This window comes from Phyllostomus hastatus, unplaced genomic scaffold (genome assembly GCF_019186645.2).
Source record: "Phyllostomus hastatus isolate PE091 unplaced genomic scaffold, TTU_PhHast_1.1 phas_scaffold_1674, whole genome shotgun sequence".
In the NCBI taxonomy this organism is placed as follows: Eukaryota; Metazoa; Chordata; class Mammalia; order Chiroptera; family Phyllostomidae; genus Phyllostomus; species Phyllostomus hastatus.
The window spans coordinates 10,566,869-10,594,343 of record NW_025334011.1 but is presented as its reverse complement, the minus strand read 5'-3'; the positions used below and the strand labels follow the sequence as shown (position 1 = coordinate 10,594,343).

At 36.7% G+C, this 27,475-nt stretch overlaps 1 protein-coding gene across 3 annotated transcripts in view; it reads right to left on the bottom strand.

Moving 5' to 3' along the window:
- ARHGAP12 (Rho GTPase activating protein 12) overlaps positions 1 to 19,389 on the bottom strand; it is a 111,265-nt gene extending 91,876 nt beyond the window's left edge. For 2 of the 3 annotated variants that reach the window (XM_045857884.1, XM_045857886.1), the window contains exon 1: positions 19,245 to 19,389. The gene's annotated coding sequence lies outside the window, so the exon portion shown is untranslated. Of the gene's footprint in view, positions 1 to 15,311; positions 15,407 to 19,244 lie in introns of all 3 variants that reach the window. The other variant, XM_045857885.1, reaches the window with a different exon arrangement.
- Positions 19,390 to 27,475: the final 8,086 nt, after the last annotated feature.

The window sequence follows — 27,475 nt, the reverse complement described above, 5'->3', positions numbered from 1 at the left end:
GGTATGAAGAATAATAAGAAAAATTGTGTGATTTCATGCTAGTCAGAGAGGAGCTGTGGGGTGGGGAGCAACAATGGGTTAAAGACCAGTCCATCTTCCGTCTCTTTCACTGCCAGGCTTTATGACTGCATCTTGCCCAGTAACCAGAAGTATGAAGGGAGCATTCGCGAAAAAAGATAAAGTTGTCAGTTTAACCACATTCAACATGAAACATCCTATCTATAAAATTGTAGTTAAAAGCAATGGGAATTGGGACGTCACAGTAGTAGTCAAAAGACACCTATACAAACAAAGATAGTTAGATATCAAGGCAGACAGCATGAACAAGAGTGGGCACAAAGTCGTAAGAGAACAGGAGTTGTGATAGATTTCTAATACTGGGGTGGAGGATGGCTAATGAAACTGGGAAGCTCCTAAGAGAGACTAATAAAATTATAAACTTCTAGAAAATCACACAGCAGGAATTATGTATTACAATCCAAGCTCCAGGAAAGTTAGGTAAAATATAAATGAAAATAAAAGCCTTATTATACACTATGAAGTCAAAGAAAATTAAAATAATTATGGAGTAGCTCTAAAAACTTAGATTTAAGTGAAAATTATCTGCAAATGAGTGAATAATTTATGCTATCCTATTTTTACTTAAAACAAATGTTCATAGTTTTAATTTTGGCTCATTTCTTCCTCTATTCCCCAAACTGTGGATTCTTCTCTTAAGATTAGGTAGGTATTAGGTTGAGCACTGTTCATCCTGGTATCTTCTCCAGTATTTTGGTCAGAATGGTACTCATTCAATTACTAATTGAAATGTATCCTGTACTCATTGCCACACTCCTGCATCCACATTCATCACACACACAGACAACTACAAAGTACCTACCCACCAGTAAAGTTTTTGCATATCTAATGCCCAGTACCAACCAACTGCTTTTCTTTGCAGCTTTAAAAATATCCATGTAGGCTTTTCATACATCTTACCATTCTTCCTCATGTTTCAATGAGAACCAATATACAAGCATACAACTGCTTACATCTTTAACTCCTCTTCCTCCATATCAAATTCAGAACTTTCAATCATGCTATTTTAAAATATAATAGGCTCCTCCTTTCTGTCTGCTAATTTTCTCATTTTTTTCCCTACCACAAATTATACAGCTCAGTAAATGTTATCTTCCTCCCCCAGGACATCTGCTTTAACCAACTACATCTCTAAGTATGGTATCCTTACTAAGTATATTAAAAAAGTAAACAAGTAAACAAAATCTGAAGAGAAATACAGTAAGTGTATCCATAATTAGTAAATTTACAATCAAGTCCAATATATATGTATAACATATTTAGCAATTCTAGTACCATGAACAACAAAATGTTAATACAGCTCACATGCAAATGTTAACCAACTTAAGAATAACACAATTTAAGCACTGTCCTACAAGGAGTTTTAAAAGTAGCTTAAAATTAACCCCTATACAGGCCTCTGCTAAAGAAATCAGTTAAACTTAATGAGCACAAAAAAATGTTAAGAACAATTCCAATAAAAGAAATTACTCACCCAAACAACTCTATAAATCGTATACCTAACAAGACATCAGTCATTAGAGAGCACTTAGTTTTTTCTTAATGCATGATCTAACTTAAAAAAATATATAAGGCATACATTTGGACCTAACAAAGTAGAGAAAAATAAAGTGATTAATATTATAAACTATTCTGGCCACATGAAATAGCGAAACTGGAACAGCAGAAAGCATACAGGAAATAATTGGGTAACTGGAAAGCACAGAGAACACAATCAGCTATAAACTGGTATAGGAAACTCAAAACCAAGATGTAAATCTAAAACAAAAATGAGGAAATAGAGAAAGATATTTGGGGAAATAAGCATATTACAATAAAAAACACATTTCCATGAGGTATTTTAGGAAGATTTGTGCCATGAAGTCTTAGTCAGAAATGGATGAATGTGAATTTTTCTTGATTATAAGAATGGAGAAAACATTCCAATTTAAAAAGGAAAAAGTATGACTGCAATTGGCAATGAATTTTTAGGGTTTTTTTATTGTATTTTTCCCATTAACATTTATCCCCCATCCCCTCCCTCTTTTACCCCCACCCACCCCCATCCAACATTCACCACACTTGTCCATGTCCATGGGTATACATTTCCTTTATTGCTGAGTCCTTCCACCCGTTAACCACCCACCTTTTATCTGTGAATCTGTCTCTATTTTCCTTGTTCAGTTTGTTCACTAAATTCCACATATGAATGAAATAACATGGCATTTGTCTTTCTCTTATTGGCTTAGTTCACTTAACATAATGTTCTCCAAGTACACCCTTGCCATTGCAAAGAGTAAAATTTTCATTTTTACAGCTGAGTACTTTTCCATTGTATAAATGTATCATAGTTGTTTTATCCAATCATCTACTGATAGACACTTGGAATGCTTCTAGATCATGGCTATTGCAAATAAGATTGCGATGAATAAAGGGGGTGCTTATAGTCTTTCGAATTAGTGTTTCAGCTTTCTTCAGATAAGCTCCCAGAGGTGGAATCGCTGGGTCAAAAGGCAGTTCCATTTTTGATTTTTTGAGGTATCTCCATACTGTTTTCCACAGTGGCTGCACCTATCTTCATTCCCAATAGTGCAAAAGGGTTCCCCTTTCTCCACATCCTGGCTAGCACTTGTGTTGTTTGATGATTTGTTGATGACAGCCATTCTGACCAAGGTGAGGTGATATCTCATCATGGTTTTAATTTGCTATTACAGATGTTGGGCATCTTTTCACATGTTTACTGTCCATCTGTATGTCCTCTTTGGAGAAGTGTCTATGCAGGTCCTTTGCCCATTTTTTAACTAGACTGTTTTTTGAGTGTTGATTTTGATAAGTTATTTATAAATTTTGGAAATTAACCCATCAGGTGTATCAGTGAATATATTCTCCCATTCAGTGGGCTGTCTTTTTAGTGTGTTGATGGTTTCCTTTGTTGTGTAAGAACTTTGTAGTATGAAGTAGTCCCATTTTTTTGTTGTTGTTGTCGTGGCCTGAGGAGAGATATCAGAAATAGTATTGCTACGAGCAATTTCTGAGATTTTACTGCCTATTTTTTCTTCTAAAATTTTTATGGTGTTGGGTCTAACATTTAAGTCTAATCCATTTTGAATTTATTCTTGTGCGTGGTGTAAGCAGGTGATCTACTTTCATTTTCTGCATGTACTGCCCAATTGTCCCAACACCATTTATTCAATAAACTATCTTTAGTCCACTGCATGTGCTTGCTTCCTCTGTCAAATAGTAATTGACTGTAAAGGCATAGGTTTATTTCCAGGCTCTCTAGTCTGTTCACTCATTTATGTGTATTTTTATGCCAATACCACACTGTTTTGAATACTATGACCTTACAGTATAGCTTGATATTAGGTAGCATGATTCCTCCAACTTTGTTCTTATTTTTCAAAATCACTGTTGCCTTTTGGGGGCCTTTTGTGGTTCTGTATATGTTTTTGAAATATTTGATCTAGTTCTGTGATATCTTGATAGGAATTACACTGAATCTATGGATTGCTTTGGGTAGTATGGACATTTTAATGATGCTAATTCTTCCTATCCATGAACACAGTACATGCTCCCACTATTTGTATCTTCTTCAAGTTCTTTCTTCAGTATCACATAATTTTCTAAGTATAAGTCTTTTATATCCTTGGTTAGGTTTATTCCTAGGTATTTTGTTCTTTTTGAAGCAATTGTGAATAGGATTGTTTTCTTAATGTCCCTTTCTGATAGTTCATTACTAGCATATAAAAATGCAACTGATTTTTGGATATTAATTTTGCATCCTGCTACTTCACTGAATTCATTTATCAGTTCTATAGTTTCTTGGCGGAATCTTTAGGGTTCTTTATGTACAGTATCATGCCATCTGCAAATAATGACAGTTTAACTTCTTCCTTTCCAATTTGAATGCCTCTTATTTCTTCTTGTCCCACTTCTATGGTGAGGACTTACAGAACTATGTTGAACAAGAGAGGTGAAAGCGAACATCCCTGTATTCTTCCCGATCTTAAGGTGTACTTTTTCCCTGTGGAGTATGATGCTGGCAGTGGATTTTCATTTATAGTCATTATTATGTTTAGGTATGCCCCCTCTATTCCCACTTTGCTGAGAGTTTTTATCATAAACGGGTGTTGGATTTTGTCAGATGCTTTTTCTGCATTTATTGATTTGATCATGTGGTTTTTACCCTTCATTTTGTTTATATGGTGAACCACATTTATCAATTTGCAATGTTGTACCAATCGTGCATTCCTACAATAAATCCCACTTGATCATGGTATATAATCTTTTAATGTATTGCTGTATCAGTTTGCTAATATTTTGTTGATTTTAGCATCTATGTTCATCAAGGATATTGGCTTATAAATCTTTCTTTGTAGTGTCTATACTTGGGTTTGGAATTAGGATAATGCTGGCATCACAAAATGAGCTTGGAGGGAAAACAAAATGGGAGTCTTCCCTCCTCTTGAATTTTTTGGAATAGTTTGAGGGGAGGTGTTAGTTCTCAGAATGTTTGGTAAAATTTCACCTGCGAAGCCATCTGATCCAGGGCTTATTTGTTGTGAGTTTTTTAAATTACTGCTTCAATTGCACTAGATATAATCTGTTTATTCAGATCCTCTGATTCTTCCTGATTTAGATTTGAAAACTGTATGTTTCTAGGAATTTATCCACTTTGTCCAGATTGTCCAATTGGTTGGCATGGAGTTGATCGTAATATTTTCTTACAATCCTTTGTGTTTCTTTGGTGTCAATTGTTATTTCTCCTCTTTCATTTCTGATTTTATTTATTTAGGTCCTCTTTTTTTCTTCATGAGGGGTTAAAAGTTTGTCAATCTGTTTATCTTTTTTAAAAAGCAGCTCTTGATCCCATGATCTTTTGCATCAATTTTTAGACTATTTTATTTCTCCTCTGATCTTTATTATTTCCTTCCTTGTACTCACTTTAGGCTTTGCTTGTTGTTCTTTTTCAAGTTCCTTTAAGTATCAAGTTAGATTGTTTATTTAAGCTTTTTCTTGTTTCTTGAGATAAGGCTGTAATGCTATGAATTTCCCTCTTAGGACTGTTCTGCAGATTTTGTTGGTCATGTTCTCATTTTTCACTTGTTTCAAGGTATCTTCTGATTTCTACCTTGATCTCGCTGTTGACCCATTTACTGTGTAATAACATGTTATTTAGCTTCCATGTTTTGGTGTATTTTTTCAGTTTTCTTCTTGTGATTGATTTCTAGTTTCATAGCATTATGGTCAGAGAAGATGCTTGATATGATTTCAATCTTCTTAAATTTATTAAGACTTGTTTTGTGTCCTAACATGTGGTTTATCCTACAAACATTCCATTTGTACTTGAAAAGAATATATAATATATTCTGCACTTTAGGGTGAAATGCTCTGAAAATATCAATTAAATTCATCTGATCTAGTTTGTCACTTAAGGCCTATGTCTCCTTATTGATTGTCTGTCTAGAAGATCTATCCATCGAAGTCAATGGGTTGTTAACATCTCCCTACCACGAGCGTAATTCTGTCCATCTCTCCTTTTACGTCCATCAAGATTTGCTTTACATATTTAGGTACTCCTATGTTAGGTGCATAATTGTTTACTAGGGTTATATCCTCTTACTTGATTGTTCCCTTTTTCATTATGTAGTGTCCTCCTTTGTCTCTTACTGTTTTAAAGTCTATTTTACCAGAAATAAGTATCTATCCCCCAATTTTTTTCTTTTACATTTGCATGAAATACCTTTTTTTCTGTCCATTTGCTTGTAGTATGTGTGTATCTTCCGTTTTGAGGTGGGTCTCTTAGAAACAGCATATATATGGGTCTTGTTTTCTTAACTGTTCAGCTACCCTGTATCTGTTCACTGGAACATTTAAACCATTCACCGTGTTTTGCAGACTATAAGATGCACCCCCATTTTGGGAGGAATAATGGTTGTTAATGCTGCTGTTGAGTTCTGTTTACATTTACATTTGGTGAAATATTATGTTATTTATGTTATTAAATATTTTACCACATTTTTTGCTTCAAAATATTTTCTCTATTTTCCTCTAAAACCTAGGTGTGTCCTATGATCGGAAAAATACGGTGCCTTTACAGTGATTATTGATAGATACCTATTTATTGCCTTTTTAACCTATTTTCCTTTTTTTCCCTTTTCTTCTTCTTAAAGCAAGCCCTTTAACATTTTTAGCAATGCTGGTTTGGTGGTTACAAACTCCCTTAGATTTTTCTTGTCTGGAAAGCTTTTTCCTCCTTCAATTTTAAATTATAGTCTAGCTGGGTAAGTAAGTAGCCTTAGTTGTAGGTCCTTGCTTTTCATCACCCTGAATATTTCATGCCAATCCCTTCTGGCCAGAAATGTTCCTGTTGAAAAATCAGATTATAATTCTAATGGGAGTTCACTTGTAGGTAACTAACTGCTTTAGTCTTACGGCTTTTTTGTCATTTTTATTATGATGTATCTTGGTGGGGGCCTCTTTCAGTCCATCTTGTTTGGGGCTCTCTGCGTTTCCTGGACTTGTGTCTCTTTTTCCTTCATCAGGTTAGGGACGTTTTCAGTCATTCCTTCAAATAGGTTCTTGATCCCCTGCTCACTCTCTTCTCCTTCTGGTATCCCCATGATGTGGATGTTGTTATGCTTCGTATTGTCCCAAAGGACCCTTAAACTCTTTTTTTTTATTCTTTTTTCCTTTTGTTGTTCTGCTTGGGTGTTTTTTCTACATTGTCTTACACATCACTGACTCAACCCTCTGCTTCATTTAACCTATTGTTTATTCCTTCCACTGTATTTTTTATTTCAGATATTGCATTCTTTACTTTTGATCCTTGTTTATGGTGTCTATGTCTTTTTCATGTTGTTACTAATCCTTATAATCATTACTTTAAACTCTATATCTGATAAATTGCTTGCCTCCATTTCATTTACCTCTTCTTCTGGACAATTCTCTTGTTCTTTCATTTGGGTCCTATTTCTTTGTTTTCCCACTTTGGTTGTCTCCTTGTATTTGTTTCTATGTATTAATTAGATCTGCAAACTCTGGTGCTGCCTGTGACTAGCCCTGGGCAACCTATTTGGAGCTATCAGTAATCTATAGCTTATGACTCCCTCTTCTGGGCCCAGATGTATGTTGAAAGAACCAGGTTGCACACTAAGGCCAGCTTTTACAGGCACAGGGCCCAGAGAAGGGTCAGCTAAAGTCCCCAAGCTCCCAAAGATCTGCTTTCAGCTGCAGGCCTCTGTTTGGCTTTATCAATAAAATTGCCTCCAACTGTACTCCTCAGCAGCCTCGCTTAAGCTACACAGGGTGAAGTGAGAGGGATTCCTGCAGGTGAAGCTATTGCCTCCCCCCCAGGCTGATGCCAGGTGAGGGGAGTGGTCTGCCTGAAAAAGGTGGCTTCTGTAATGTAAAAATGACTGAGCACAGGAATCCTGGCAACTAACCCTTCAGCTCTCTCCCCACAGCCACCAACTCCAGACTCTCCTCATGTGGCTCTAGTCTGCTCTGCCCTCCCTCTGCCAGAGCCCAGGGTAAGTGGCTGCAAATGAAATTTTGTGTGTTGACCCTTTAAGAGGTTCTCTGCATCTCTAGTCATCTCTCCCTGGCAGACAGAAATCCCATCGCTTTTCACAGATGGATGTTATTTGAGTTTCTTTCCAGGTTTTGTTGCCCTAGCTGGGAAGCCCAGCTTGGGGTTTAAACCCCACTCTTCTCAGGGGGAACCCTCTGGGTCACTGAAAAATCCCTCTGGAACTTCAGTTGCTGCTTGTGGGAGCCCAGCCAGCCCACCTCTGCACTTCCTACCAGTCTTGGTGTGGTTTCTTCCATAAGTCCTTGGTTATAAAGCTTTTCTCCAGCTAGTTAGTGTTCAGCTGGTTATTCAGGATGGTTTTTCTGTAATTTAGTTGTAATTCCATTTTGGTCCTGGGAGGAGGGTAGTATAGCTTCCATCTACTCTATCATCTTTCCTCTGAAGAGTCAATAAATTTTTAAACACACCTACCAAATGTATGATCAATGAAAGAAAATATTAAGTAGAAATTTATTAAAATTTAAAAGTTCTGCTCTGTGAAAGTTACTTTAAGAGAATGAAAACACAAATTGCAGAAGAGGAAATATTTGCAAAAGACATGTGCTGAAGGACTTGTGCTGAAAATATACAAAGAAATCTTAAAACTCAACAAAATGAACCAAAATTTTTACATGGAAAAAGGATCTGAGAAGACACATCATGAAAGAAAACATGGTAAATAAGCACATGAAAAAATTATCAACATCATGTCATTAAGGAATTGCAAATTAAAACAAGATATCACTGCATACTCATTAAAATGGCTGAAGTTCAAAAATTGACAACACCAAATGCTAGTTAGGGTGTAGAGCAACAGGAACTTTCACTCATTGCTGGGAGGAATGCCAAATGGTACAGCCACGTTGGAAGACAGTTTAGCAGTTTCTTACAAAGCTAAACATGATCTTACCATACAACCTAAGCAATCACACTCCTAGGTATTTACCCAAATGAGCTGAAAACTTATTTGCACAAAAAGTCCTACAGCAAATGTTTATAGCAGCTTTATTTATAACTGCTACAAACAGAAAGCAACCAAGTTGTCCTACAATAGGCAACTAGGTAAACTATAAGATTCCTTATAAGGAGATATTATTCATTGATAAAAAGAAATAGCTATCAAGCTAAGAACACACACAAACAGAGGTTACACATATTTTGCTAAGTGAAAGAAGTCAGTTTGAAAAGCCACATACTGAATGATTTCAATTATAAGGCATTCTGGAAAAGTCAAAACCAAAGAGACAGTGATTATTTGGAGTGGGAAAAGAAGAGGGAGTGTTTCATAGGTGAAGCACTTGTCAAATCCATTAATCTTTACAACAGAAGATGTAAAATTCAATGTATGCAAATTTTTAAAAAATCTGTTAGGAGGTCAAGGGAATCTCAGGAAGGAACCCAGGCATGACATGACAGTATAACTGGAATACAAACATATAGAACCTCACTGAAAGGGAGGAAGAGAAATGATGACCTAATTTTGGATATAATTGGGGTCTATAAAAACATAAGCAAAGGAACTGCATTAAATACTGTGTTGTAGTAATAAAAACATCAATAATAAATTCTGAAACTGCTATACATGTATACTAGAATTGAACAATTAAGTAAATGGAATGTGGGTGGTAGGAGCCAGATTTCTCAATGTTGGACTGAAAGCAAGGGGAGAAGGCTAGGATGATCCATGTGGTAATGGATCAGATTTGGAGACATCGGTATGAACTCAATGAATTCATTTTTAATTCACCACGGGTACAGGTGATTACATTTTGAAAATTACAGCTAGATGTCTATATACTGCTTAGTACGTGTGTTTCCTCGCTATCAATAAAAAGGACACCCTAGCAACAACAGGCACACCTAACATCCTGATTTGGTTGCTAATACCATTCTCCAAATAACAGAACCAAGGCTCTTTGGTAAAATGGCTGATTCTAGAACTGGGGCAAGAAATATACAAGATGAACCTGAAGCATCTTGTAGTACTATACTGACCCTCCTACCTACCTCCCTCATCTGGATTTTAACTACAATACTTGATTTAAATGCTTATTATTAGACAACTTTTTTTTAAATCCTCACCCAAGGATATATTTATTGATTTTAGAGAAGGAAAGGAGAGGGAGGGGTGAAAGAGAGTGCAAGAAAGAAATATCAATGACAGAGAAAAACATCCATCAGCTGCCTTCTGCATGTGCCCTGACCAGGAATCAAACCCACAACCTTGTGGTGTATGGGATGACACTCCAAACAACTGAGTCTCCTGGCCAGGGCTAGACAACTGTCTTAACTTTATCTCATATTTAAAGTGACATCATGCGTATCTGATATTCAGACAAACATATGTTATATTGCCCTACATTTAAATGATTTAAATAAATTTGTATTTCCTTTCTTCTTTACTTTTAAACAATGTATTTATAGAGAATTTCACATTGCCTATATTTCTTGCCAAAACACAAATTACAACTATTTAAGAGGTACTAGAGTTTTCCATTACCTGTGGTTGTACAACCTTCAAAATTATTGTAAAACCTTCAAAATTATTGTAAAAATGATCTCATATATGGAGATGCAAATACTGACCCAGTTAATATATAACAGACCAGAAAGTGAGAAGTGTACTGCATTCAAAAAAATTTCACAAGCTCAGTACTGTAGTAAAGAGCCCTGATCAAGCTCCCTTTTAGACCAAAAAACAGTAAGCACTAACTGGGTTTTAATCCCTTTGAGAGCCACCTGCACAAACTAAGAGTTTTAATATGATGATGTAGGATACAAAGAAGATCTAAAAAACAAACCTAAAAAGGAAACCTAAAAAACAAAACAAAACCCCTCAAAATCAGTAAAATGTCTGAAGAACAATACGAATTTTCTTCTTGAGCAAAAAGATTAACTTTCTTTTCCTTCAGATTCTATTTCACCAAAAACTACTACCTATGTGGACAACAGCTTCACAAGAATCTATAAAACTACCCTTTTATGATGATCATTCTGCTTCTACAGTTTTCAGCTTCCTCTTTACTTCCTTCTGAATGCACTCCAAGCAATGTATTCTTCCTTCTATATCTCAACACCTGGGTCCCGTATTTCAATTTCTTAATAAGAACTTTCTAAAATAATTGGTTTAACAAACAGAAAGATATTAAGTTTTTTTTTAAAAACAGTTCACATCATTTTGATCTTGCCTCTGTGGCATCTCAGCATCCCCCACCTCTTGTAGTAACAACACCTTGATTTTCCTCTGGGTAAACACCCATTCGCAGTCCAGTCTCAGTCCATGTCATTATACAAGGTGCTATATACTAATAAGAAAATCATAACCTTGGTCTTTATAAAATGTAATAGGATTTCTAAACCTCTAATAACTTACTCTTGAAGAAAAACTTCCTTCATGTCACAACTGCACAAATCTATTGGTTACCCTGGCACAATGGCCCCCAAATCCCACCCATGCAGATATTCCTCTGAAACTATACACATTACCCTCTCAAAGAAAAACCTCTGAAATGACTACTCACACTCAACCACTTTCAAATGTTTGCATAACCCCATGCTTTAAAAGAGATATAACCCACAAAACAAAGGTAAGTACATATACACGTGTGGTGATTATTAACATTTGGCCCTCACAAAGTACTAGTTGGACATGAGTAACTTACTTTAAAAAGACATACTCTTTACAATGGTTATATTATGCCAATCTACTTCAAATTAACATTGAGGTAAGAAGCCCCACTGTAGGCAAAGGACTTGAGTACACGGATATACAAATGGCTGGTAAGCACATGAAAAGATGCTCAACATCACAAGAATTAGGGAAATACAAATCCAAACCACAATACAAAACCACTTCATATCCATTAAGATGGCTGCTGTAAAACAACAACAGTAACAAAAAAACAGAAATAACAAGTGTTGGTGAGGAGAAAAAATTCTGTTTTCTGGATTGCTGGTGGGAATGTAAAACAGTGCAACCACAGGGAAAACAGCATGGAATTTCTTCAAAACATTAAAAATAAAATGACCATGATCCAGCAATTCCACTTCTGGATACACATCCAAAAGAATTGAATACAAGGACTTGAACAGATATGTGAACACCCATGTTTGCGGCAACAGTATTCACAATAGCCAAAAAGGTTGAAGCAAATCTACTATCCATAGGTGGATGAATAGCTAAAAAAAAAAAGGAAGGGTTTTATATACATGAAACATTGTAAGTATACATATTACCACAATAAATAGTCACTGGAGAATAACATTTAAATCACCTGGCACCAGTCTGCTCAAAACCCACAAAGGTCACTAAAATCATCGTACGGCTTTTACAGATCCTCCTTCAATGTAAATACAGGGTGAGCAAAAGCAGGTTTACAGTTGTTAGTACATGAGACAGTTTATTCTTGTATTATTGTTTATTAATTATTGTATCATTTTCCATATGAACAACTGTAAACCTACCTTTTCCTCACCCTGTATTAAAAAGCAAATAAACACAAATAATGAACTATACTACAAATCCCTCAGAGCTTTCTGTCCTCTACTGGAAAAAAAGAAAACTCTCCATGATTCTTAATTTTTATTCAAGTTTAAATTATTTTACAAAACATTAAAAACCTAAAAATGCAAATTAAAACCAACACAACGTATCACCACAAGCCAACTACAATAGATAAAGGTTTTTTCTTCAAAGACGACACGAAGTGCTGACAAGGATATCAACAACAAAAATCATCAAACAGTCCTAGTGAGAATGCTAAATGGTACAGTCTGCTCAGTAGCTTCTTACAAACACACATTTTCCTTAGACTATATCTTGGGCCATGAAACAAATCTCAATACATTTTTAAAAAACTGAAATCATACAAAGTGTTTTCTCTGATAATTAAATTAAATTATAAATTAATAAAAAGGTATCCTAAAACCCCCAAATTTGTTAAGAATCTAAAAAACACTTTTCTAAATGGTTATTTTTCTCAGTGGTCAAAGCAGAAATTAAACAGGAAATTTGGACTGAATGCAAATGAAAACATGAAATCTCAAGATTTGTTGGATGCAGCTAAGTAGTGCTTAGAGAAAATGTATAGCACTAAATGCCCCTATTAGAAAAGAAAAACATCTCAAATCAATGGCATAAGCTTCCACTCTAAGAAACTAAATAGAGAAAAATAAACCCAAAGCAAGAAGAAAAAGGAACATGATAAAGATCAGAGTAGAAATCAATAAAAGAGAAAATGGTAAAATGTTTGAGGAAATAAATGAAACCAGAGGCGGTTCTTTGAGAAGGTCAGTAATACTGATAATCCTCTAGCCAAACTGATCAAGAACAAATTAGAAAAAACACAAATTACCAATATCAGGAATAAGACAAAGGACATAACTACAGATTAAGACAGCAAAAGGAAGATAATGCCATGATTTTTATGCCAATAAACTCAACAACTTAGATGAACTGGACAAATTTCTTGAAAGACATTACCTAAGCTTGCTTAAGAAACAGGTAATCCAAAGAGCCCTGTATCTATTAAAAATATTGAATCTGTCTTTAAAAATCATCCCAGAAAGAAAACTCCTGGCCCCGATGGCTTCACTAGTGATTTACCAAAAGTGTAAAGATGATAATATAAATTCTATACAAACCTCTCAAAGAAAACTGAAAGAGGGAAAACATCCTAACTCATTATATGAGATTAGTGTTATCACAATGCCCAAACCAAAAACATTGTAAGAAAGAAAATCTACAGCTCAATTTCCCTCATGAACATGTATCTCCAACAAACAACTCATATTTAGAACATATGAAGAACTGTACATGTCAATAACACAAATAATCCAATAAAAATGGGCAAAAGATATAAACATCCAAAGAAGACAGTAATAAATAAGCCCATAAAAAGATGCCCAAAATCTTCAGTCATTAGGAAAATGCAAATGAAAACCAAAGAAATAATACTACACATCTACTAGAATGGCTAAAGTTTAAAATACTGATAACACTACTATTTTTGAGAATGTGAAGGAACTAGAACTCTCACTGCTGGTGGAAATGTAAAATAGCAAAAGTATTTTGGAAAAAGTTTGGCAGGTTCTTTGTTTTGTTATAGAAGATTTTACTTATCTTATTTTTAGAGAGGGGGAACAGAGCGAGAAAGAGAGGGAGAGAAACATCAAATGGTTGCCTCTTGTGCATCCCCAACTGGGGACCTAGCCAGCAACTCAGGCATGTGCTCTGACTGGGAATCAAACCAGCACCCCTTTGGTTCACAAAATGACATTCAATCCACTGAGCCATACCAGCCAGGGCTGGCAGGTTCTTAAATGTTTAAAAGAATATCTACTATATGATACAGGGATTATACTCCTAGGGATTTACCCAAAAGAAATGAAAGCACATGACAACACAAAGACCTGTATGTGAATGTTCATGGCAGCTTTATTTGTAATAGCCCCAAATTGGGATCAACCCAAATGTCTATCAGCAGGTGAGTGGATAAACTAATTGCAGTGTACCCACATATGGGTCTATCACTCACCAATTGTATAAAAAAAACAAAAAACAAAAAAACCACCACTGATACACACAAAAAACTGGATAAATCTCAAAATAATTTTGCTGGGTGAAAAAAATCCAGACAAGATAGAGTGTGTACTATAAAAATTCTATCTGCATAAAATTCTAGAAAATATAATCCATAGTGACGGAAAGCAGATCAAAAGTCACCAGGGAACAGGACAATGAATTACAAAGAGGCTCAAGAAAAATTTTTTTTTGGGGGGAGGTGATAAATATGTTCATTACCTTAATAATGGTGATAATGGTATGCACTTCACAGTGCATATGTGAAAACCTATCAAATTGGACACTTAAATATTATACAGTAATTATACCTCAATAAAGCTGTTAAACAAAACCCTAATAATGCAAATTAAAATTCCCAGATATCACTACCCCCCTGCTAGAATGGAATTAAACCTATTATTTGTATTTGGTAAGGATAACACCAACTGGAACTCCCATTCACTACTGGTGGGGAATGTAGAATGATACAGCCACTTTGGAAAATATTTTGGCAATTTCTTATGAACATACATTTACCAGATGATCTAGCAAATCCTCTTCTAGGTATTTAACCAAGAGAAAAAAATAGTAAGTTCATGCAAAGGCCTTACAAGGGGCATTCATAACAGCTTTATTCATAAGAGTAAGAAACTGGAAATGACCCAAAGGCCTATCATCTGGTGAATGCCTAAGCAAACACATCCATCTGTAAAAAGGAAACAATACAAACCCCCAAAGATCCTTGTGAAAATGTAAAGAGAAAATGTGGGGGGGAAAAAGTAAGCTATAAAGCTTGATAGAGAGCATCACACTAAACATTGCTTACTCAAGGCAGCAAAGTTGTAACAGAAAAGTACTCACAAATCATACTTGTAGCTTTCTATGTCTGGTTTGTTTTACTCAGAATAATGCTTTTGAGACTCATCCATGTTGGCATAGGTATCTGTACTCTTTATTGTTGGTTTAATGTATTTTAGTGTATACATTATACCTCAATAAAATTGAATTTTTAAGTAAACCACTAGTATATATAGGAAAATAGAGGTAATTTTCAGCAAACTTTTAAAGACACCACTTTCTAAATTCTTCTGTAGTAAAAGGAAAGAGCATATAACTTACTGTCAGAGGCCTGAAATTTATATCTAGGATCTGCCACATATCCGCTCTCAAACCCTGAACATCTTCACTTATTTGGAAAACAACTTCCAAAGATCCTTGTGAGAATGAAAAGAGAAAAAGTACTTTATAAACTACAAGAGCTGATACAGAACATCCACACTAATCATTGCTTACTCAAAAAAGCAAAGTTCTCAGAGTAGAAAAATACTCACAAATTAACTGATAGCTTATGACATTACTCCCTCCTCAAACATCCATCCCTGTTTCTGCCTCTTGCTAGTAAGTAGCTATGTGACTTACATCACTGAACCTCTCTGAGCCTCAGTTTTTTTTTTTCCATTTGTGAAACAAAGCTTATTAGTAGGGCATTCCACATACTGGGAGAATTAGAGTAGGTATGTATAAAGCACATGGTATAATGCTTGGCACATGGTAAGTGCCTTACAAGTTTTAGTTATATTACAAAAATACTATTATTACCCTACCCAACATAATGTTAGCCTCCATCCTGCCACCCAAGCTGCAGTAGTGTAGGTCATGTTACTGATCTAAATCACTACTCCTCAAAAAATGTTTTAATCTTAATTTTTGATTTTAGAGAGAGGGGAAGGGAGGGAGAAAGAGAGGGAGAAAACACTGATGTGAGAAACATCAACTGGTTGCCTCCTGTAAGTGCCCAGACCTGGGACTGGAACTGCAACCCAGGCCTGTACCTTGACCAGCTTCCGCACTGCAAATGGAATCACCTGGGGAGCTACCACTTTAAAGTTTACAGAATCATTGCCAAGACAGTACAGAGAGTTCCCCATCTACCCTGTCCACAATTTCCCCTGCTATCTTACATTAGTATGGTGTTTGTCATACTCAATGAACAATACTGATAACAATGTTGATACTTATTCAGATTAGTTTTTCCCTAAAAAACTTTTTTCTGTTCTAAGATCCCATTCAGAATACCACATATACATTGTATAGTCACATTCTGTAGCTTTCAAAATACAAGTTACTGAAATCCAGGTATTCTAAAACAAGTAGGTATGAGATAGAGCCCCAAAATTTACATGCCTAACAAATTCCAAAAGGTTGCAGATGTGGCCAACCTAAAATAAACTTAATATAGCACTGATCTGGATTCTAGACACCAGACCTGTGCTACCAATCACTAGCTAAATATGGCTACTGAGCATTTGATGTGAGGCTAATCCAAACTGAGATGTGCTGTAAAGTGCACATGCAATTTCGAAGACTTAGTTAAAAAAAAGAATATAAATATCTTATTAATAATTTTGTATTGATTACATGATAAAATGATAAAAATTTATTGCACTTGGGTTTTTTCCCTTTTTTTACTTTTATAATGTAGCTACTTAAAACTTCAAAATTACACAGATGACAGCATTTATTTCTACCAGACAGCAGTGATCTGTGTCTGGTAGAAAGAGCAGCATGGGTGTTATATGGGGGCTTGTTAGAGTTCAGATGATTCCCATGCACACTGAAGTCTGAGAAGCACTAGATTACCAACAAGGGAGGGGCACTTAGAGATGTCAGCATTCGCAGTTCAGGTCAAAGGAAAAGCTGTATCAACAGCAAACTGAAACTGCAGGATATTTATTAAGTCAATAAAAGTAATAGGAAAATGGCTGAATCACCGCAAAGCCATCCACAAATGAGGAAGTGGCACAATCAGACCTGTTAACAACTGAAAAAAAGACAAACCACACAGATAGTGGCTGGATGGGTACCTCAAAAGAGCATAATTTGAAAAGTAGGATTTGAAGTACAATGATGCTATATGGTAGCATCATACCTTTTCACATCTGATTCATTCTACAAAACAGTGCATATTTGCAATTTTTGCAACATATAATTAAAACTGTTATAAAAGTTATAACTTCACTTTTCTCCCCCACTATTTATCATAAATTATAATCCCTGATCTAGGTAGATTCACCTTTAGCTGCTTTTTCCTAGTACCAATTTTATCAGATAAGCCAAATATTAGTACTATCATTTAATAATTTTACAAAACGTCAAATTCACTGTTTTAGTCAATTTAGAATTTTTATTAGCCTTTTATTCTCAGAAATGTCGACTGAGTAACCTAAAGTACTTCAATTTGTAAATTCCACTTTCTATCTACCTTTTACAAAAAGCACTCAACAGATTCTTTCCAATTAATGGGAAAAAAGCCAAATGATTAACTACAAATAATATGCTATTTTACTACAGCATTTATATGTTTAGTTGTGCATCTCAACTGGTGTAGTAAAAAAATATACCAAGTTACATAAAACACTGACTACATAACAGACACTAATATATACAGACGGCACAAAGAATGAGTGAGTTAGCAATCTTCTCTGACTCCTATGATTGACAAAGTACAAACCGGTATCTGTCAACAAAGACTGGGACATATACATACATACACACACACACACACGATCTGTTACAGTACTTTTCCCACAAAGAAACACCTCCAAAGCAGCTGAACTACATGCGACCATGGATCACACATATGTGCCCAGCCCGTCTAACTCTTGAGGTTGCACGGCTCAGGGTCAAGTCTTCACAGCCTACTTTTAGTCACTGTTCTGGGATCCTAATCCCTGCTCTGCAACGGTTCCAGGAGTATTTTTAAAACAAAGAGAAAGAAAAATACTAACAGCAGAAGCCAGGCCAAAAAAGGTATAGAAAGATGACCCATTCTCTAATACATCCTCCTGAAGATCATGTAAGGAGTACTGGATATGAACAAATACATCTCCAGGCCACCATTTCCTAACCTTTAAATCTGAAAGAGGCGTGGCTAGGGACAATATACTTTTTAATAACCTTTCACTGTAATATTCAATCTTTCAAGTTCTCACCTTTAGAAATGTCTGGGAGAATCTGAACCAGAACGCAAGTGACTCCTTATTCAATGCTCCTCCACATTACCTCCCCTTACAGCAATATATGCATAAATGATCAATAAAATCTACTTCCATATGTCACCATTACCCATAAGGCAATAGGACTGTTAACAGCCTATTCCCACAACACACACTTCACTTGAAATGGTATCAGAACTTCCATAAAGATATGCTTTAAACATTTTGCTTTCTGAGCTTTTGCAAATGCATTTAAAACCGCTGCTGCATCTAAAAGGAAAACATCACAGGCCTGTTAAACTAAAGGCTGTGCCTATTTCTCTACAGATGACCATGTGCACATTTCTTCTAAGAGGCCTTTTGCAGTAACAAAAAATTTAGGGCAGTAGACTGTCTTGGAAAACGATCAGTACCCTAAGATGAGAGGAGTGCAGCACATTTGTAAAGAGGATGTTTTAAATTCAAGGACTCTGAGGAGATTCCTCCCAGAAAAGTAGCAAACATCTATTCAGCAGGGGTGGGGCACCTCTAAAGACTGCAGAGATGAAAGCGCCCAGTTTAAGGTCAACAGTCCAGGAATGGAGGCCCTAGGTGGGATCCCTGGATGGGCGGAGGTTTAAACACCCTACAGCAGGTAGGGAGGGGCACACACGCAGCAGCAGGAGGCAAGGAAGGAGGGCGGCACCAGCCAGTCCTTAACACACACACACACACACACACACACACACACACACCCCTACTCCCTCCTTCTTGGGGGCGGGGCGGGCGCTGCCCTCACACAGGAAGTCAGGAAACCGGGGGGCTAAGGAGCCACAACTTCTAGCCATTTAAACCCTCTCGCCTACGTCAGCCCCTAAGCTAGCAACAGCCCCTTTAATGGTCCGAGGCCACTTTCGCGCCCCGACCCCTCAGGCAGCCCTCTCCACCATACCTCGCGCGCACCTCGGCACCCCCAACTCCGCCGCCCTCGGAGGACTAAGCTCCGGCCCCGGAGCGCCTTTGTGCAGCGCCCCACCAACCTGCCCTCGTACGCGGGGCCCCGCGTCCACCACCTTACCGAAGGCACGGTGGCCTCTCGCAGGCAGCGGCCTCTTCACCCAGCAAGGGGGCTGCGGGTAGTTGAATCGAGCCTGAAGGCAACCGCGTCCGGCAGCTTCCCGCAGGCTAGTCTCCGCAGGAGGGTAAGTTCCAGGGCACGTCGGAGCGCGCCGGCGCGGGGGCGGGGGGGGGCGGGTCACGTGGTCGTGGGGGCGGGGCTCAGAGCACGTGACGACGGGGAAGCGCGAGGTGAATCGGACTTGCTGATCCAGGAGAGGGAGGGGCCGAGGGTTTGGAGCCTGAGGGAGCTGGAAAGTGAGTGGGCGTAAGCACTTGGTAAACATGAAGTGGGAAGTGCTGAGAAAACGCTCGTGGGGAAAATGAGGGAAGAGCGAAATGGAAACAGACCTAGGGCTAGAGTGGCAGGAATGGAGCCCAGGGAAGACAGTGGGGCGGTGGTCCTTACGCGATCCCGTCCAGGGCCCACTGGCCTGCCGGGAGCTGTGGTTGAGCGAGGTCAGCGATTCACGGAACCCCGAAATCCCCAGGAGACTCGGAGAAAGTGCTGCCTCCAAAGGACAAAACGGAACTCTAGAGTCATTGAGTCCATCACCCGACCCATGCGGACATGTCCTTTGCCGGAGCGACCCGAGCAGACTGCTGGGCCAGGTGTGCACACTCTGGGCGGAGGAGGCCCCTGGGACCCAGTAGCATCCGCTCCTCGGACTGGCGGCTTGAGAGCTGCATGACCACTCACCCTCAGCGCCCAGGCATTCACGGGGCCTGCTGTGTGCACGCCCCACGGGGGCTACTGTGTCATTGCCCAAAGTCATTCCAGTTTATACTTTTTGCTCTGTGGCAACCCAGAATCCGGAAGGCAGAGTGTTAAAGGTTTTTCTTGATGGACTAAAAATCTAGAAAGAGACCTGAATTCTACCATTGCCATTTCACCCTTCCCGACCTCTGCAATTAAAGGAGCGTGTTGACGAAACTCAAAAGTTATAAAATTCAATGACTGAAAAACTTAAGTGATAAACATTAGGACTTCAGAAACCACTCTTTCAATAGCCAATTGTTGATTGTGGTTTTTATGGTGCCGATATGAAATTTTAATAGGGAGCTGCCAAGATGTGATTCAAGAGCCACTCAATGGAATTAGCTCTTTTCTGTTCTTCACCTCATACTTGAAGATGCCATTGTGTCTGGCTTCCTTATCATAAGTGGAACTCCCAATTGTTCTTTAAAGATTGCTAAGAACCAAGTAGGATATTGGTGGCACTTTAAAAGCTGTCGTTTATCACCTTATAAAATTAAATCTAATGGAGGGCTAAAGTTTTAAGACACTCCTCTTACAAAGGAAAAATACTTAAAATAAGCCTGAGACCATACTTTCTCTGTCATTGTACTTGCTACCACCTTTTTCTTGGCACCAATGCTCTTTTCTGTCTCCCTCAGTTTCTAACATGTTGACATTTCTATTCCCGTATTCAGCATATGGAGCGTTGCTGTTGTATGCTTCGAATATTTTTTATAGAATCTCTTTTGACCTCTTTCTAGAACCAAAACAAGGATAGACTGCAAAAAGTAAACTGCACTGATGGGAATATATTGATAACCTTATCTTCCCTACTCTCCAAACCTGAATTGGACACCCTTGGTTTCAGCAACAGTTTGCATATACTTGCAGATCTGCCTGTAACTCCACTTCCTATTTCACAACCTAATCTCAGATGATACCACACTGCCCACAGTATGCTGATCACTACCAACAGCAGATGGAGGCAGATAAAAAGAGCTCTCACTCAAGTGTGTAGTTTTAAAAGAACCTGATGGGGAGCTGTAAAATCATATGCAACATTGACTATAGTTAGTTTTTAAATAACAGTGGCAGCATATGCCTGGTTCCTTTGCTCAGGATATCAACAGTTCATTTTCAAGATAATTACATTTAATTGGCTTCTTAAGAAGTAACATAGAGTTCTAAAATGTATAATTCAAATGTAAGCTCCACAAAGGGAGAGGTTTTGAGTTTGATGTGTGTGCGTGAGGTGTTTGATTATATATTTCCCAAGTGCCTAAAAAGCACTTGGCATGTAGTAAGTGCACAATAAATTTCTGTTGGATGTATCTTTGATTGAAAATGTAGTCTGTAAATTGCTGAAAAAACTTGTCCTGCTTCCTAATTTTTAAATAGGTAACCCATTTTTCGTTGTGCATTTCTAAATGAAAAAGCATAAAATTGTTTCTGGCATTATTGCTTTGTCTAGGCTATTGAGAAACAGGAATTTGGCAGTATCTATCAAAATTTCAGATGCATATGTATGTAGTCTGAACCTCCAATTTCACTTCTAAGGATTTATCCCACAGATAAATTTTCACACACTAGGGATGATAAGGTATTTCTTGCATTGCTGAAAGCAGCAAATGATTGGGAGCAATTTAAATATCCATCAGCAGGACACTAGTTAAATTATGATATCCATATATTTGAATGTGATATGTAGCTGTTAACAAAAAAGACAAAGTTCCTTATGTTTTCATATTACTATCTTCAAGACTTTTTTGTTGAATGAAAAAAAAAGCAGGAAAATGCTGCAGAATAGTGTACTGACTTGTAGATGCATTAAACTAGCACTAACTGTCGAAGTATGAGAAATAAGCAGATCGAAAACACAGGAAAGACTTTTCATTGTATTCATATTTAAATTTTTGATATTCAAACCATGAGAATAATTTACTTCTTCAAAAAGTTAAACAAAAATGAAATGTTAACTTAAATTTTTTTCTAGTATCTTTGTAATTTAAATATTCTGGCTTCATCTATTTTATCAGATAATTTGCCAGATTAGAGTATCATGTTTGCCAGTATGTATGAGGTCAGTCTGGAAAAAGTCCAGCCATTGTTAATATCATGGGAATGGTTTGCTCAATATTGGTGTAACCTGGTAGCCAAGGAGAATAGACTGGAATGTACATGTGTAAACAATGACAACTTCATTGTACAAGTCAGTGAGGGCAGTAGATGCCACTGAGTGAGCATGTGTACTGTGTGGCCATCACATTCAAAATGACTGAGCAAATAGAGCAACAAATATGCATCATATTTTGCATTAAGCTTGAACATTCCTCTTCAGAAATTATTCAGATGATTCAGAATGCTTTCAGGGATGATGCAATGACTGCTACGCAAATAAAAGTCTGGCATAAATACTTCAAAGATCATCAAGAATCTTGTTGAATGTGATCCACGTTCTGGAAGGCCCACAACAAGCAGAACACCTGAGAATGTTGAATGTGTAAAGGCTGCAATCAACAAAGATCAGCAACTGACAGTGTGAGAACTAGAAGCTGATCTGGGGATTCCAAAAACTACTGTGTCGGAGATTTTGATGTAGGATCTTGGCATGAAACTTGTGGCAAAATTCCTTCTGTGGCTTCTGGTACTAGAGCAGAAGGAACATCATGCTACAGTTGCTAATGACTTGATTCGAACTGCTACCAATGAAACAGATTTCCTCAAGAAGGTCATAACTTTGAAGGGAACTGAGGCATCATTGTCACGTATACAGTATTTCTTGTATCCCGAATCTTCAATAAATTTCTCTGTTTTTCATATTGCATGGTTGGATACTTTCTGGACAGACCTCATATCAGGTAAACTTCTTCAAAATTCAGTTATTTTTATTAAATTCAGATTGAACAATATCTATTCCTTACTGTAATGATTTAGGATCCAGGTACTACATTTGAGACTTTGTATAAATTGTATCAAATATTTATAAATTTTCTAAAGTATTTTTCTTGAGGTAGAGACTTACTTGAACAAGTTTCAACAACTTGGATCCTCTGTTTTAAATAATAAAATTATAATTTCATGAATCATTTGTTCATCTCCTAATAAGGTCAAGAAAAATATACCTGGGCCCTGGCTGGTGTGGTTCAGTGGGCTGGGAGACCTCCCGCAAAGAAAAAGGTCACTGGTTCACTTCCAGGTCAGGAGACATGCCTAGGTTGCAGGCCAGGCCCACGGCTGCGGTGTATTAGAGGCATCAAGGCACATGTTTCTGTATGTATCTGTCCACTCACCTACTTTGTAATGTCAACTACCTCCCATTTACATGGGTTACACAGATGCCCTGGAAATTATTTTGCCTAATATGTTTCAGTATTTGATTATATTTATTTGTGGGCTTAATTTCCAGAAACCTCAAAAGGGAAGTATAATCATACATTGCAACCACATTCAGATTTACATAACACCATCCCTTTAAGGATTTTAAAGTCTTTATTGTTTTCTTGTGAAATCTCACCACTTTTACTATATAAATTTACATGACCAGATTTTTTATGCTGTTATGAAAGATAAGTGCTGGCATAAATAATTAAAATTAAAGGAAAAATTGCCACCTGGAGCTTTTTTCCCCAAAACTGTATAGCCAGGGCTACCTAACACAAGAAAATTAGTTATTCACCTTAAAGTTGAAACTTTGTAAATCAGCCAATCTATAATTCAGTTATATTTTAATTGTTAATTTGTTTTGCTTATATTCTTTAAATAAGCATTCATTTCAGTTTTATCTCTATCTCAGACTTAGATATAGGCACTAAGGAAATGACCCTAAAACTAATAAAAATCTACAGTCAATAATTCATTATTTAGCCTATTTATACCATTAAGATCCATTAGTATTTGTCACAATTAGGTGGTAGTGCAAAGTTTCCAGGTAAAACAAAGGAAAGATAAAGATAATATTTCTTGATGTAAAAATAAAGATACTTCCCTAACTTTGGGAATAAAACAAGGCTATCTGCTTTCACCACTTTTAGTCAACATTGTACTAGCAGTTCTAGCAGGTAACCAGCAGATAAAACTTTATGTAAATTTATGTAATTTAGTATAGTAGATAAAGCATCCAAACAAATCACGTTATTAAAAACCCATGATTGGTATATCATGGTGGTTTGGGAGAATGAGAGAAAAGCAGCTAGTCTAAAACCTTACATTTGTTAGGTGGTTGGTAAATGATAAAATTGAAGTTTTGTGAACTTTTTCAACACTTAGTAAAAAAATAATTTGTTATTAAGTAGTGAAAGGTAGACCTTTACAGATTTATGAAGGTAGAAGATGAAAATATATCTCTTTCTTAGTTTGGTTTGCTCCAGAATCTGAACTTGAGGCAAAGATTGAAGTGCAAGAAGTTTATTTGGGAGGTGATGGGAGTCAAGAAATAAAACAGGGAAAAAGGCAATTGCTAAAAGGTGCTTATCGACCCTCATTGGGCAGTTGGAGGTTAATCCCACTAAGGAAATTCTGGAAGCAGGAATCGAATAACCTCTTCTATTTTCAAATAAAATTGAACAGCCCTAATCTCAAATACTAGGATTTTCAAAATATACATGTGCAGGATGGACCTGGCCATCAGAGTCAGTTTCCTGAAGATGCTGGGTGAATCCTCCAGCTCCACGCTAACAGGGGCCTGTAACCCTTTCAGTTGAGCCTGTGAAGTTTAGATGATTTGCCGACTCCACCTAATAATTGTGTATAATATTGATTTGAGGGATCAATACTAGAATTTTTCTCTATTGCATACTTAGGACGAAACATTTACTTTTGTGTGTTCAGAATTATGTTAAGACTATTAGGATATTAGAGTGCATATTGCCATCTTTGTTGCTGCCTAAAGTAGAGCCTTGTCATTTCCCAATATCAATCCAAATGTGATGATAGGACCACAAAACTATATGTCAGGTCAACTACAAATCAGATACCTGCCGGTAGAGAGCATCCAAATAGCTAAGACCAAGAAATAACAACAATAACAACAAAAACCGGGATTTGGTGCTCAGATGGAACCTATTTCTCTAGGTAGAGTTCCTTATATTTTCAAACCTATCTCTTTAGAATCTGGAGAAGCTTTCGTTTTGGAGTATTCAGATTTTAGATCTTTAATTCTGAGTTCCAGCTGACTTCTTATTGAAGCATTATGATTCTCTCTTAAACTTCTCTACATTTTCTTGAGATGCTACTTGTGTCTAAACCAAATAAAAAAGATACATTTTTAAAATAAGTATAATCTAAACAATTATATTTGTTTCCTTTAGTGTTGAGCCACTGATTCAGAGAGCAGCTTTAAACATGAGAAAAGCTGAAGTTCAAAAGCTGAACTCAAAATATGTATTATCAATGTCAACTAAGTTAAATCTAAATTATAAAAATAAAGTTAAATCCTTTTTTATTAGTACTCATGTATTTGATAATTTAAAAAATGACACAATCAGCCCTGGCTGGCGTAGCTCAGTGGATTGAGCGCAGGCTGCGAACCAAAGCATTGCAGGTTCGATTCCCAATCAGGGCACATGCCTGGGTTGCAGGCCATGGCCCCCAGCAACCGCACATTGATCTTTCTCTCTCTTTCTCCCTCCTTTCCCTCTCTAAAAATAAATAAATAAAATCTTAAAAAAAAGAATAACACAATCAGTTTAAAAATTAAAAAATTGAGCAATATAACAGTAATGGTATACAGTAATGTCATACCTTGGTACTCATTGGCTTCACAATTCGTCAAACCCTGTACTCATTGCATTTTGATGAGAAAAAAAGTTTCAGCACTCAGGGCTTGCTTGGAACCCATTGCACTTGCTGGAACTTGTATGAGTCACCACACTGCCCCGAAAGAGAAAATGCCTCTTTGTTCCGTACTTGATTTGGGCATTCGTCACAAGTTCTGGAACAAATTAACAATGAGACAGTGAGTACTGAGGTACCACTTCTGATTTTTAAATGACAATTTTTTCTTTTCTTCCTTATGGCCTTAAAAATAATATGATCCTCTAGTAAGAATCATTCTGAAAGATCCAATTTAGTGATAATAACAATGGAAACAGAAATATTGAAAGGGAGAAACAAATGCCTCCTTTCTTCCAGAAATCTACCAAACAAACTGCTATTAAGGGAAGTAGAGGAAACACATACAATGTATATATCCAAAATGTAATTTGCAGTGAAATGAATTAAAGCAAATTAAAGATCAATAAATAAACCTATGAAAATAAATTGACTTCTAATTTTTTTCTATATCCTGTCTTGCTTTCTTTAATCTTCTGTTTATTCTGTTCTGCTTCCTTGTATTCTACCATATTCATTTCCATACGTCTTTTGAGCTATACTACTTTTTGTTTCAAGTTCTCTTTGTCATTCTCTAGTTTTTTACATTTCTTTTGTATTGCTTTCATAGATAATAACTCTTGTTGAAGAATTTTTTTCACCCAAAAGTAAACATTTTGAAGATGCAGTTTCCAGTTTTGCTTTAAGATGGTCATTTTGCATGAATGAAATAATACATTTGGTTATGAAGGAAGTAGCTGTGAATAGTTGAAGTCAACACCAGTATCAAATTTTGAAATAAATTCAGTTGCAATAAAATGTTACCTGTACTGTTAGTAGTCTTAGTATGTGGAACCTCAAATTACTCCAAATCAAGAATGAAATTAAAACCACCAGGAGTCAAAAAATATATATTTACTATCATTGTCTTTGCCAAACAATGTCTACACTTGATTTTATATTCTTTTTTATGACTGTTTCATGTCTTCCTCCACCAAATGACTATAAATCATCTCTTAGTATTAAGTCTCTTACCTCTTCCCCAATAATAACTCTCCATAATTTTAAGAGAGGTTTTAGGAATATCATATTGAGTTATTAAAGCCTGAGTCAATAAATATGTCCCAAAATAAGGCTTTCAAAATTATACTCTAATTAATGACTCTTATAAATATGATTCTATTGCCATAAGCCTTTTACTGAACTACAAATGTTTGATGCTAAGTTCAGTTGCATTCCAAGAAGACATGATTCCCAGAGTTAAGGAGAAATCACATCTTACACTGTAAAAGTTTAGTGAGATGAACTGCATATTTTTTAGAACAAAAAAAAGTTTTAATTCAGTCGTGCTATCTTGCAATTCTTTGTTACTTCCTACAAAATATAAAAACATACTAAACAATAACAACAAAAACTTGCTGGAAATTCAGTGATACTGACTTGGGATGAACTACTTTCCTTTAGATACAATGATGACTTGGTAAGACAAGGTGAGTGATGTGGAGTTTTTAAAACATGTCTACAGATTCTTTGGCACACCTCCCGTGAAACAGGTTCTGGCCTTAGTAAGTAACCGGTTCCTGGAGAATGGAATATGGTGGAACTGCTGGGTGACGTCCGTGTCTCGGTGATACAGCTTCCATCTG